The sequence below is a fragment of the Neovison vison genome, chromosome 8 (assembly GCF_020171115.1).
Source record: "Neovison vison isolate M4711 chromosome 8, ASM_NN_V1, whole genome shotgun sequence".
NCBI classification, from domain to species: Eukaryota; Metazoa; Chordata; class Mammalia; order Carnivora; family Mustelidae; genus Neogale; species Neogale vison.
Window position 1 is genome coordinate 90302486 of NC_058098.1, and position 12429 is coordinate 90314914.

The window sequence follows — 12429 nt, forward strand, 5'->3', positions numbered from 1 at the left end:
ATTTGATCTGGCTAAGTGGCTTTTGAAAAATAGGGTGAGTGTTTCATTATAATAGCAACTCAAATTCATTAGGTGCTTTCCTATAAACAGGCGTGGTACTAAGTGCTTTACATCGATCACTGAATGTGCTCCCTATAATCACCCCGTTACGATGCCCATCGCACATATGGGTTGCTAAGGGTCAGTCACTTGCCAGAGGTCATAGAGCCTCAAAGTGACAGAGTTAGGATTTGAACCTAGGCATTCTCACTCTTACAAAAGGGAAAAAAACAATCGGACTTTCAAGCCAGTGCTCTAAGACTGGAGCAAGGGCACAGATGCTGAAAGGCTAAGTACCAGCCTTGCCCTTCCCTGGAGAGTCCACAGTCAGGAGACAGGGATTTGCAGTTGGAGCTGGACCTCAGGTCCTTCACCGGAGCGATGGATTGTGAGGATGACAAAATCTCTGCCGACTACATCTTAATGGCTACGTCAAATGGGCCAGGTGGCTCCAAGTCAAAGTTTGGGAAACCACATTATGGGGTGGATGAAAAATGTTTCTTTGTCTGAGAAGCAATGGTGAAATTGATGGTTTGCCTGGTTTAAGAAAGACAAATCAAGTTCATCTGCCTTTCCAGCCCCACTTAGTGGTGGTAGCAGCTCGGTGCAGTCATGATGGTCCTGTGGACCGCCCCCGGAGGCAGTGGGACTGCTGTTCCCCTACGTGTTCAGTGCACTCCCTGTGCAATTCAGGTGCCTGGTACTGTGTTCAGAAGGCTCTGTCTTGGTATTTGGTACACTGGAATACTCTCTCAGTTTCTGAGTTACATTTTCCAACATTTACCCCAATTAGGTCAGCTACAGTACCTCCACTATCCTTTTTCCTGTAAGGTCCCTCCGGAGCTGTCTTCTGATCCTTTCCCCAGCTAAAATGTAAGTTTACAAGAGTTTTTTGAACTGTCTTAGAAAGACTTGTGTTTTGAGGAAAATTCTCTCCTCAGAATTGTCCAATTGTTCAGTAGCTGTTGATTTTGATTCCATCTTCCGTCTTGGGGAAAGCTCCCACTCCCACATTGAAGATAGTTGTAGACTGGAAATAGATTATACCCTAGCGGGTCCAAAAGTGAGTGAGTCCAAGCCATCCTGCGGGTGGGCTTTACCAGAAGGCTCCTGACAGCATACCAGCAGGGTCCTTGTATCATGTCCTGCCTCAAAACAAGCACCCGTTTCTCTTCACACACACAGATGTCAACGCACACTCCAAAACTCTGAATGGCAGGCATGTGCGTGTAACTGCCACAGGACAGCTGAGTAAGTGGCGGCACTTGGAGCCCGGGCGCACAGGCTTCACGGGTCAGGAAGAGGCACGGACGTCCTGCCTTGCTGAGTCCTAGCTCTTTGCATTCTAAGGGGAAAGACAGGCAATTGAGATTTCCTGTACTTGGTGTTAGAGTACTGTTGGGGTTGACTATTTGGACCAGTTTCTGCATCATAAATGTTTATATTTTGGGCAGACTTAAAGATAAAATAGGAAAATGTCTATAAACACATCCTAATGCCTGTGACCTCTTGAAATTCAAGGTCCTTAAGCCCCACACCTGTGCTGGGATGGGGGGGAAGGGGATTGGGCTTCATGCATGGAGGAAAGGGGCATAAGCTTCCAGCCTCTTCTAGGCCTGGGATGCCTTGCATTTTAGCTGCAGAGTCTCTATCCCCATGACTTTACCTAGACGTTTCTCCCAATGGCTCTCTTCTGACTTTAAAAGATCCAAATATTTTCACATTCTTTCCTCAATCTTGATATTCTGGACACAATCGATTCTATTACTCTGCCCTGATTATTTATTTTGGATTCTGCTCATTTGGAAGGTGTTGTAATTCATTTAGAGTAGACAGAAGATGACAATTTTGCCAAACCAAAGATGAAAAGCACGTCTAGATATTTTAAGCAAACAACCACGGGTGGAAAGCGAAATAGTAACTACATATCATGCTTTGTCAATCCTACTGCAAAATGCTCCAAAGTCTCTTCTTTAAAAAGTTTGGGGCCAACTTTTAAAACTAGTTCTAGTAGCTGGACACACCTAAAGGATCGGACTGAACTCCGTTAGATTCTCCAAGCGATCTGTGATCAGGTAAGGTTGGCTCCATTGGAACTCGGCTGTGCCCATTAGGACCGAACAGATCCCGAATAAAGATAATCAACAAAATTCTCCTGACCGACCACCGGTCAGTGAAGTTAGGAGGTCTTTGAACATGACTCCAGGGTTTTGGAAACACTTGCACCTTGGACCCCACTTCAGAAACATGGCGCCACTCTTGCTACTAGCTCAGGAATTTTCAGGACTTTGAGGTAACCCTTCTCAAACCAGGTATGATAATAAAAATATTTAGTAAGCTATACAGCAGGTCCTAGCCAATCAAAACAGATTACAAGTTAGAGTGCCAGAGCGATATCCCAGAGACCCCAAGTTTCACTTACTGAACTCTAGATCTGGGGGAGATTGGGGTGGGATGCTGGCAGAGGGGCTTTGACCTCCACCCATATGGGAATATGTCGAGTATTGCCCAAATTTCCTAAGCCAGAGCTCTGCAAACTACATGCTGTTAGCATTTGCTAACTCAGCATGAGGATTCACAACCTGCACTGATCATTCCCTTGCCTGTTACTAGAATCTGTTCGCTGGCTGTCCTCTCGTTCTCCAGCCCAGGTCTTGCCCACCGTACTCAGACCTAAGCACCATTTGGGCTGCCTCTGCCCCTCTGATGGCTCAGAGAGTTCCTGCCCTTCTCCTCTGATATCATCTGCCCCAGCGCCTCCTCTAGAATTGGAAACTGCCTCGTCCGACGTGGCATTTCTCATCAATCCAGATCCCAGAGTCTACATTTTCAGTCGGGGAAAGTGTTCCCTGGCCTCTTCTGACCCCACAACATTTAGGTTGCTACTTGCCTGAGGCTTATCAGTCTGCCAAGTGGTTCTCTCACAGCCGCACACTTGTTGCCATCTCCTCAACTCAGGTCCCCCTGCATCTGTGATTTAAATAGTCCCTTACCTCTTTCTTTCTGTAACTTTCCACATGGGCCTTTCATTCGCCAATAAGGCCTCTGATGTGAATTCTCATCAATAATTAGGCAAGCCATTAAAAAACTTCAGGCCTTTGTCTTTCCTTTGAGAGTTCTTGTGCGCACCTACTATGTGCCAGGAACTGCGCAAAAACAAAACCTGAAGAAAAGGGACCAAATCTATGACCTTGTAGACTTGACTTTCCAACTAGGACAAGAGAGAGAATAAACAAATATACAAATAAAGTGTCTGTTGAGTGGTGATAAATATAGCAGAAAAGGCAAACCAAAGTAAGAGGAGAAGAAATGCCATGGGCAAGGGGTTGCTATTTCACTGTCAAGGCTAGGGTGGGCCTCCCAGGTGCAGGTGAGGGTGCCAGCCATGCAGGCTCCCAAAGGAAGAGCATTGCAGGCAGAGGTTATTAAAGTCAAGTGAGGGGGAGAGTCACAGAGAAGATGAGGTCTATGCATAAGCAGGTGCTGAACCAATAAGGAGGTCATGAATCTTTTTTTAAGGTTTCATTTATTTGAAAGAGAGAGAGAGAGAGAGCACAAGCAGGGGAAGCAACAGAGGGAGAAGGAGAAGCAGGCTTCCTGCTGAGCAGGGAGCCCAATGCAGGGCTCCATCCCAGGACCCTGAGATCATGACCTGAGTCCAAACCAGACACTTAACCCACTGAGCCACCCAGGCACCCAGGATTTTTCTTTTTAACAGCCCTACTACATAGTTACACAACTTTGCCTTTTCCTTTCTGTCACTGACCACGCCATCTTACAGGTTTTTCATATTTCCACAAAGTTTTCACAACCATTACTGTCTGAATATATTTACTAACTTGAAATGTGGGTCTGAAAAAGAGAACTTGCCTGTGGAGTGGTCAAATAGCATTTATTCTCTGTAGAACACCACCGGCCTGGGAGGTACGTGGAAACTGACAGTCTGCGCCACATCACCTCTTGCCTGGATTGCGGTAACGGGCTACTCACTGCTTCTGTCCTCACCTCCTAGAAGTTTATTCTCAACACGGCACCGAGGTCCTGATGCGACATCGCATCGTCACTCCTCTCCTCACTCAGAGAAAAGGGCAACATCTAACCAAAGCCCTCATGGCCCTCCGTTACCTCTCTGGGGTCAATGCCTTGCTAACTCCCCTCCAGCCCAGGGGCCTCTCTGGCATTGTTTAAACACTCCATGCGTGTTCTTGCTTTAGGGCCTTTGCCTCAGCTGCTCCTCTGCCCGAAACAAACTTTGCCCTCCCCCCACACGGTCACTGTCACCCACTTCAAGTCTCTGCTCAGAAGTAACCTCCTCCTTGAAGGCTGCCCTGAATGCCCTATTCAAGATGACAGCCTGCTCAGCTCTCGTAAGCCTACTTACCTGCTCTGGCAGTTCTTATCACTCCCAATACAAGACATAATTGATTAATATAGTTTGCACATGGTTTTCTGCCTTTCTCTGACACTTACTCCTTACTGCTTGGCAAGACCACGTGTGCCACAATATCAAGGAACCTCGTTTTGTTCGCCCATGTATTGTAAGTGACTAGATCTTTACTTGGCATGTAGTGGTTAATACATAGTCACTGAAGGAATAAATCATAGCAAATATTCAAATATTCTCTTTCTTAGATTACTTAATGTCATAAAAGCACAAATGCCATTTAAAATAAATATCCATTACTAAAGTAGGCATGCATTTTCTTGAGACCCACTCTATGTATCTAGATGAGTTTTTATACCATAATAGACCACTCATCTAAAACTTCACAAAAAATGAATTTATCGTTCCAAAACCTTATTACCATACACACAATGTGTTTACATAAAATAAAAAAAAAGAAATACATAAAATATATAAAAAGTGTGAAGAAACAATAAAACTGAAGTAACCGTGTATCCGCCACCCAGTTTAGAGTGGAAAAGGCCAGTTACTACCTTTAAAACCTATAGTGAGGGGCACCCGCATGGCTCGGTTAAGCATCTGCCTTTGGCTCAGGTCATGATTCCAGGAGCCTGAGATTGAGCCCCACATCGGGTTTCCTGCTCAGCGGGGAGCCTGCTTCTCTCTCTCCCTTTGATCATCCCCCTGCCTGTGCTCTCTCTCTCTCTCAAATAAATGGGTAAAATCGTGAAAAACAAAACATAACAAAACAGGGCGCTTGGGTGGCTCAGTTGGTTAGGTGACTGACTGCCTTCAGTTCAGGTCATGATCCTGGAGTCCCAAGATCAAGTCCTACATCGGGTTCCCTGCTCGGCGGGGAGTCCGCTTCTCCTGCTGACCTTTCTCATGTTATCTCTCCCTCACTCTCTCTCAAATAAATAAATAATCTTCTTAAAAAAAAAAAACAAAAGACCTACAGTGAAACCCTTCCCAACTCATCTCCTTCTCCTCAGTGGATGTAATTACTAGACTGAATTTTCTGCTAATCGATTTGTTATGTGTTTATGATTTACTACATATGAACAAATCTCTAAAAATACAAAGTTTAGTTTTGCCTATTTTAGCTTTATAGATAAATTGAACCACACTATAAGTTCTCTTGTGTGACTTGATTTTTACATTCAATAGGATTTTTTTGATGCACATAGGTCAATGCACATGGCCATGGTTCATTGATTTCCCCTACTGCATAGTTATAGGTTTTTTAAATATATAAAGATTTTATTTGTCCATCACACTGTTGATAGACACTTGGATTGTTTCTTCTTTCCCCATTCAATACTGTGCTACCACAAATAATCTTATTGCCAACGTTTTCTCCCAAATGAGTTTCCCAGTTCTGTTTCTCACAGGAGGAGTTCTGTCATTCCACATCATTACCAACTTGTGTTGTCTGACTTCAAGGACTCTGGTTGTGGCTGACGGACTCCCTCTTCCCTTGCTCTCCCCATTTACTCCTGGCATCTGCAACAGAGCATAAGATCGTCTTCTGGACAAAAGGCATAGTTTGAGTTGGGAAGCAAGCACTGGTTTAAAATATTGTGTAGGCTCCCACAAGGACATAATGAATGATTCAACCCATGTAAATTATGACACCCAGGAGCAAAAAATGTTATTGAGGACAGGAAAGAAGACTTAAATAAATGTGGCAATACTCCAAGTTCATGAATAAGAAGACAACATAATAAAGATGTCAATATTCCCTAAATCATTACACGGCTTCAATAAAATTTCAGTCACAATCCTAACAGGACTTTAAATAGAACTTGAAAAGATAGCCTTAAAATTTAAATGTAGGCACAAAGAGTTAAGAATAGCTAACATACTCTCGGAGAACTGGGTGAGAGACTTTTCTTACCAAATATTAAAACCCATTAAAAATCAGCGATAATCAAGATGATGTTGTGTTGTTACAGAAATAGATCAAAATAGAGAAGAGCCTGGCAGAAGACTCACAAATATGAAAAAAATAACATATAATGGCTGGCATTTTGCAGGTTAGTGGGAAAAATGTCAGTGATTTGATAAATGGTGCTGGGATAATTTATTGGAAATAAGGATTGCCTATTTCACTCTTTATGCAAAAATAAAATCCAGATAGATTAAGGCCTTACTCTGCAAGAACAATTTTGAACCTTTGTGTTGGTGCTCTAGAGGCCCTGGGCAGAGGTTCTGGGAGAAGGGTGCTTCTCTTCCTAAGACCTAGTACCGCATCTATGAGCTCCAACTCTTGGAAATAACAAGAAGATAAATGGTTATCTTATCTCCCTTTCTTCAAAAAAAGAAGAAAAGACAGCCTCACATTTAGAAAAAGCATATAAAATAATATGATCCATCAAAACTCAGAGACAAAATACTATTATGATTATCAGCTAAAAAAAAAAATCTTCACCAAGAATTTCTTAGAATAATGAGTTCCCCAATTACATTTTAAATGGAGTTTTTTTTTTTTTTTCCTTTCAGAAACACATTTATTCATGGAGGGAGACAAGCTTTTGCATGTTACCAATGATTACGTTATCTGTATCTTAAGTAACATTTTCATAGTTCTCTGAAGCTAACAAAATCTCTTTGGCATGTGCTCCTTAAGTAGTAAAAGCTGAAAATGAAAATGTCCACTGACCTAGGAGATCTTAGGAGTGGCATAGACTGTCCATCAGCGTGCTCTTGGGATCACTCAAGGTGTTTGACAGCTGTGCTAAGCAACCATCCAGAGTGCAAAGACAAAGATGTAAACTCAGCCAGGGCTCTCTGCCACCGCACTGAGATAAGTCAAGCCCTTTAACACCAGAGGCTGCTAAGGGTTTATTCGACACTCTCAGCAAGATAAGCTGCCATTCACGCCTCACAGGACACTCAGATCTGGAAAGCAGCTTAGAGGAAAACTAAAGAGACACGAGTAAGTATAATTATTTCAGGGTAGGAAACTAGTAGATTTCTGGTTGTTTAGACTCCAGCTCCATGAAGAGCCATAAAAAGCATGTCTCCCAGGCTTTCCAAACATGATAATGGGGAACAGGAGAGAGGAATAACTCCAAGGTCCTACACGACGTCCCACTGTGTGTCAGCCATTTGCCCCCATGATCCGAGACTCATTTTGTTATGGTGGAATTCCTTTCCCCATTTCACAGATGAAACTGAGGTCCAAACGATTAAATGAACCCCCCTAAGGTCATAGTGAGTAGAGATTGGAGAAACTTGGATTTAAACTCCCTGTTTCCTCCGATTTGTCCAAACAGGCTCATGATCCATATGGTTGGGCTGTGAGAAGGTGAATAGGGCATGATATAAAACCTTGACTGCATGGTTAATCAGGTGGGGAGTGCTGGACTTCTCTGTGCTAGCTCTTAACATGGTTTACCTGAAGGCGGAATGCATACTTTAAGGTTTTTAGGTTTCTAAGATGGTTCTAGTTTCCAATGTTTCTGTTCTGTCCTGTATACCCAGGACAAGCAAAATATGTGTCCTCTTTCTTTTTTTCACAAGAAAGTATGGTCATCTTTTCTGTAGAATTCAGTGTACATACATTTTGCACACACATTCCTTCTTTGAGATCACCACCAGGAACTTCCCTGGAGGGCTACAAGGTCAGGGCAAACACGCTCATGATACTGAACTTGGAAAGTGACCAGTGTAAATAAGATGATGGCTACCTGGAAGGAAAAGAACAAATAAACATGGTTTTGTTTTAAAAGAGTCATTTGTGAATATCAGTGTCCTAGTCTGAGAATATATGACCATAAGGAATGTTATCAAAGTAACCCCTTGCTCCCCAGTTTCATGAGCCACCAAGGCAAATCCTAGAACTGAGAATCGTTGCCTCTGAAAGTGGGAAGGAACACCAGAGGTCAGCATAGCTGGCCCCAGATCTCTGCAGGAAGAGAGAAGGAAGGGGAAAGAAATCACTGAGACCTCCTTATCAATGGGCAGGCACTCTTCTGAATACTTTCACTTGACAAGTTCAGAAGGTTGCATGCCAGAAGGGCTTCTTGGAGAAGGTCTTCCGTATCAGAGTGATAGCCCAAGTGTGTTGTGACAGCACCGTTGCTGGGCATCGTGCATTTCCTTGTAAAATCACAGTCTGCATGTGACCCATCTTCATTAAATGTCATGCATACAACAAAGAAAAAAAGTAACTTGAAGCCACAGATAAATTTTGGACTTAGGTAATGTTGGAACAGCAAATCTATTTACGCAATCAAACTTCTGGTTTCTAAACGAAGAGAGATGGTCACTTCTGCCTTAAAAGGCTTCATTACCCAGCCCCCCCGCCAAATGTCTTTTCATTATTTCCCTTCAAAGGAAAAAGGTCAGGTTACAGAGTCAAGTTCCAATCTAATCACATGATGTCATAAGACAGCAATTCTGTTTAAACGATCTTCACAAAGCAATGTGAATATATGACTGGAAAAATGACAAAGTGAATTTTAGATAAGTACCTTCAGTGAAGCATGTTCTGGTGCAATTTACTTAGTGTGGAAGTCCAGGAGACCAAAGCCATTGATACGGTTGTTCGCATGCCATCCAAAATTATTATTAGTGAACTATCTATCAAGGCTTTTTGTTTTAGACTTGTTGGCTAATTACCTCTGGGGATTTTGTGCAGTTGGGATTGATAACAGCATCTAAAAGGAATTCTAGTGAAGAATAACAACAGAATTCTTTAAATAGCCAACCAGACAGCTAAATGGAGTTTGGCTAGATGAATAATAGAAAATTATAAGAGGTTTTAAAGGACATTTCTGCAGTTGCCTGATTCTGAAACTCTTACCACACAGCAATCATCAGTTTAGCTAACATGAGACACTGGCGTAATAAAGCCAAGTGACCAAATTTGTGATAAAAGAGATTCCAAAATATGCAGCCCCAAGCTGTTATTCCAGGCATAAGAATGGTCATTCTCTGCTGCATGGTTAACATACTTGTGAGTTCTATCAGCTTTCCTGAGATAAGATAAGAATGCCTGTCTTGTGAATACCACAGACAACTTGAGGGCAGAGGCTGTATTCCATTCATTTATCCTTGGAACCTAGTATGAAGCTTGGCACGTAGTACCTGCTCAATGAAATCAATGAACAAAGGAGCATATTTCTGATATGATCCCATTCCATACTTATCCTCTTATATTTTATATACTACTATACAGAGAATTAAGCTGAAAGTTGTTCAAAGGAATCTATATTCAAATTAAGGATACCAACCTACCTAAATGTCTCACTCTTCCTCAACTCTGTGGATGCATTCTAACCCCTAAAAGTACTTATATCTCTTGCCTCTTGTCATCCATCTTCTGTCCCAACCCACTGCTCTCCTTTCTCAGGGGTCCCCTTTGAAAATATTGAGGTTCTCTTCTTGACCATTTCTTTATGGAATGAGTGTGTTAGTCATACTGGCCAGGGTTTGACCTATGGGAATTTTGGTCCCCTGAATGGCGGATAAGACCAGAAGGATCTGGGAATCCTCTAATTAGGAGGGCACATCCTTCCCAACCTCTGACTCCCTTCCCTAGGTCTTCAAGATGGTCTTCAAGAGGAAGGTCTCTGTACCCCTTCCTGTAGTACTTCCTGTGGTACATCCTCCTTTGGATTGTGATCCAAAAGGAGCCAAGGCGACTGTTGCTACCCCTAAGCTTTGTACATGCATATAGCCGGAGAAAAGGCATTCCTCTGCTTGGTCCAGTCCAACTCTCTGGGCGACTGTATTAGGTTTGGAGCAAACCCCTCATGGAAACTAAATGGTTTTGGTTGGAAGCTCCCCCTGCTCCATAAATGTTGTTCTCTGGAGCTTGTGGTGGTGACATCAGGCAGTTCTCTCAGGAGTTAGGAATCTTGAGCCCCAGCCAGAGGCAACTTATCATGGCTAATAATTCATCATTCACCACCAGCACTAGAACAAATGTTTATTAAGCACCTACACTGTGTAACGCACAGTGCCACAAGGCTGGCAAGGAAACGCACCACACTGGCCACCCTGACAAGCATACCAATAACAATAAAAGGCTGCTATTTTTTTTAGGTCTTTCTCTCTGCCTGGCATTGAGTCCCATGCTTTATGCTCATTCTCTCATCCAATTGTCCTCCCAACCCTACGATCATCATCTCCATTTTATAGATGAAGAGTCTGGTCAGAGGGCCAGGAAGAGGAAGATCTAATATTGACACCAGCTGTGTTCACTCACAAAGCCCAGGCATTCCCTTCAACACAGCATTCCCCTAAGAGGGGGAGAATGGATGGGGGGGGAGACAGGTGACAAAGACAGCACAGCCGGGAGAAGGAGGAGAAGTCATAGGGAGCAGAACATTGTCTATGATGGAGGGAAAGAGGAAAAGATGGAGGGAGCTATAGCCACATGTGAGGTAGTGGAAGTTAGAGAATTTCATCCCTAATATCCTCCACTTCCTCTGGGAAGTGAGAGGCAATGTCATCTGGTAAGTAAAATGAGTGTAAGGACAGAGCAGGGGTGATGATGAATGCTTTATTTGTTTTAAGGTTTGATGATGATGAGAATAATAATATGATGAGAAATGATGAATGAGATGATGAGAATAATAATATAATTATGAGAATAATAATAATAATGAGATGATGAGAATATGATGAATAATAATAATGGCAAATATGGAGTCCACCATGTGTCTGACAATGCTCCGATTTCTTCACACGAGTAATTCTTTTTCATTCTCACAATTCCAAAAAACTGGAAACCGAGGCTCAAAGAGATATACACTAGACCTACTGTGGAACATGTACCAAGTGGTGGAACTGGGACTTAAAACCCAGACAGTTTGCCTCCAGAACCCAAGCCACTGAGGGGAAAGTGAAAAGCCTTGTAGGGATATGTGGAAAGATAGCCTCTAACTTACTTTTCAATTAAAAGATAAAAATTGAAAGTAGTGGTCTGAAGGAGGGATGGGGGCAATTTTTCTCATAGCACTTTTGAACCGAAAACGGGACAGCAAGGACACCATCTCAAGGAAGTAGTTGAAACCGAAGTTCAAGAGAGAAATGAGTTCATATATGTATGAATGCATCGTAGTTTCCAAAATACACCTCCTATACATATAATGCATCGTAGTTTCCAAAATTTTGATCTAGTGAGCGATACAATTCACCACATATGTAAATCCCAACCATTATGAATGTCCCTAAAACATATCATTTCCCTCCATCAAATACGGTAAAATATAACATAAATTTTAAGCAACCTTTACAGAATCTTAACCAGTCCATACAAGAAGAACCAGAGCCATTTCCATTTCCATGAGTAGCCCACTGCTTTCTATGCTCCTCGGAAGGAAACTTCTGCAGGGTCTTATACCCTCTGCAGCGTGCTCTACAAGCTTGTGGCTTCTGCGCCTTCTCCTTTGGCAAGTCTTTACTCTGTGATGCTGTCAGAATAGTGGTACCCCCATGTCGGTTGGTGATTGAATCTGTACATTTCTACTTTTTTTTTTATTTAGGAAATTCCTTTGAAACTGTGTAGATTTTATTTTCACCTTCGTGGCTTGAAAGCACAGAATAAAATGTATTGCCCAGAGTCTGGCACATTTAGCCTAGGACTTCCTGTGGTCAGAAAACCTTGATCCTTGCTCTGATTAGGCCATTTTCTCAATCCCTCAAAAGCCTTACTTTTGCAATCAATAAACAAGGGGAAATGATGCTGGAAATAATAAGGTTTGGTTCTAATCATTGTTATTACTAATGTAGAGATCAATTCATCTTCCTGCTTTGAGTCTCTTTATTCTCCCCCCTTTAGGTAAAATCTTGCTTTAAAATTTAATATCTACTCTACCTTTCATCATGTCCTAAGTTATGAATCAAATCCTTTTGAAAACTTAGAAATTATTTTCAGTGGTTAAATGAATACAGAGTTAACCCTCATTCAGTGAGAAGCTCCATTCATGGGAATGGCCCGTTTCTTTTCTGTCAGTTAACATAGCCGTTAG